The 2678-nt window shown below is 38.8% G+C and overlaps 1 pseudogene; it reads right to left on the reverse strand.

Moving 5' to 3' along the window:
- Positions 1-2256: 2256 nt before the first annotated feature.
- LOC116432001 (5S ribosomal RNA) lies at positions 2257-2376 on the reverse strand (annotated as a pseudogene).
- Positions 2377-2678: the final 302 nt, after the last annotated feature.

The following is a 2678-nucleotide window of genomic DNA, read 5'->3' on the forward strand; positions in this document are numbered from 1 at the left end:
TACATGGACCTAGGTAGCTGGCTGCATTTTCAACCTTGTTTTCATGCATCTGTCGAGTTTCCATTGTCTATTGTACCTCATCCAGAGGTCACGTGGTGATTATAGTATGGGATTCGACGTTCCTAGAGTACCCGAGCTGAACCAACCAAGCCCTGGTATGGATAAGATACCTAGATATGGCAGGTACTGCTTATATCCGCTTAAGAAATCGAACAGGTTCCACCAATAGACCTGCGATAATTGGTACTACGGGGATTTGGTGCCCGGCGGTTTCGACTGCTTCTGGACATTGGCTTCGTAATAGCAGTGGTTTAACTCTTTATAATTGGCACATTTTTCTGATGACAGTACCAACTAGTCAAAGCAAATATATGTATTCTCGAAGTTATTTTTCTATAGGTGGTTTATAATAAATATATGGATATTAAAAATTTGTTGAATATAAATTTTGTAAAGAATAATAAATAAAACACCTCTCGATCGTAAAATAACACTGTACTCAGAGAAAAAAAACATGCCGCCATGTTGGCGACGCCGATTTCGAAAACAAATGTTAAATGTCGCCACTGTGGCGGCACCGATCGCAAAGGTTTAAAGCCCGCATGCTGAACTAGAGACCTTTCGAGGGTCTCATCGCATGAGCAGCGCCCCACTTGTCTCTGAACAGACAGGAAATTTGGTAGAATTTTTGGAAAATTAGCTCGGCGCTACCAACAGTCTACCTTTACGGAACTCCTGATACCAAGGAGGCAATGCTGATAAGGCTTCGGCCTCGGTTGATTGGGACTGATCCTAATTCCACGCCCTTGGGGGCCTTCTGAGAACTCGGAAGTAAAACTAAGGACTTCCCTCATGTTTATTGTACCGCACATAACTGAATATTTGAATGACATGGCACTTTGACAGTTTAACGCTGTCGTACCCCTATTAACTAGTTTCGAACGTTAAAAAAATGATACATACAAATTGGCTAAATTGTATATTAGAAATTAGAGAAGAGAAAATTATCATTCAGGAAGACGTTTATACTCAATGCAATATAAAGAATCAATGCATAATATATATTTAAAAATATATAATGTAAAGGAAATTTGATACTATATATACAAATATTTTAATATAAATAATTTCGGTTATATCCAATGTCTTTTTATTAGTAACTTCATGGAAAAGTGAAGTAGAACTACTGAATTTAAAGTGACTGCAGATGGATTCTCGTTAAATTCATTTATAGACATTTACAATAAGGTGTAATTAAATCCTTAAAATAACCACTTTATACTTATATCAGAATCTGTTTATGTTATAACCTCACTGTAACTTTTCTTGATATTGGATATTTGACGAAACACCCATATGAATATTCTAATTGATCTGATAGTAACATTCGTACGTTTCATATGAAACAGTGTTAAAATTAAACCAAATTAACACTAATCGTACCGACACTTTTCCTACCATAACCAGTCAAATAAATGGCTACAAAAGGAAGGTAAACAAGTTAGATGATCAATTTATTTTACTAGAAACAGAAACAAAAAGAACGACATAAATGGAAAAAGTGATTAATCGGATAATACAGGAATTCATATAAAGTTAAATGAACAATAAAAGACGCGGATCGAATTATAAATCCAGTCATTTGTCCGATTCCTGGTACCATTAGTGGTCATATGTTGTAATAATATATAGTTATATTGGAGTATATGAAAAGTGATGATGTAAAATGTAGAATGCAGCTCTCACCTTTATAGAGGTGACCACCAAGTTAAATATGCACAGAGGCAAGGGTAATCGGCCGCACGCTCGACCTCGGTTTTTCCAAGAAACGTAGTAGCCGAGCCTCTGTATCCCCGGGATTCGGCAAACATGAAAAGTCACCGGCACGCCGAAATGAAATCCGACGCCAATGTTCGTACATCTCACTTCCCCACATTCCGTTTCGCTTGCGTTCTTTCTTCTGCGACTCGGCCAGTAACAACGACGTGCCGAAGCTGAGGTGTCAGTTACCATAACTACTGGGTCGAGCGTTGCGAGTGGGCGTCTCCCTTTGCCCCTGGGCACTTCTAGCTTGACGGATCTGGCTTAAGCCAGAACTGTACATGATGTTTAAAAAAATATACATACATAAATACAAGATTTTAGGTCAAATTATACATTTTTGTTTACATATATTAGACTTCGTTGAATCCTTACACAGTTTAGATTATCAATATTTTGCACTTGTTCATGTTATTTGTTGACAAAAAAATAGTATGGCAACATTACGCAGTATTCCCAGGTGGTCACCCATCCAAGTACTAACCACGCCCAGAGTAACTTAACTTCGGTGATCGGACGAGAACCGGTGCGTTAATATGCGGTATGGACGTTGCCTAAGGAAAGTAATACACAAATTGTATAAAATACAATAAAATAATATACAAAATAAAAATTATAGCAGCTGTATACTCCACCTCAGTCATTCCAGGAAACAATACAGTGCGTTGCTTACGTGAGCCAAGTCGGCCTGTGGCTCAAAAGTGAAGAGGGGCAAGGGGAGACGTCTACTCGCGGCGTTCGGTCTGATAGTAATGGCGAAATTAATTTCGGCACGTCTTTGTTACTGGCCGAACCGCGAGCAGAGGTGGAGCGTGCGGCCGAATCTCCTTGCCCCTCTTCACTTTTGAGCCACAGGA

Source organism: Nomia melanderi, chromosome 2 (assembly GCF_051020985.1).
Source record: "Nomia melanderi isolate GNS246 chromosome 2, iyNomMela1, whole genome shotgun sequence".
Classification (NCBI taxonomy): domain Eukaryota; kingdom Metazoa; phylum Arthropoda; class Insecta; order Hymenoptera; family Halictidae; genus Nomia; species Nomia melanderi.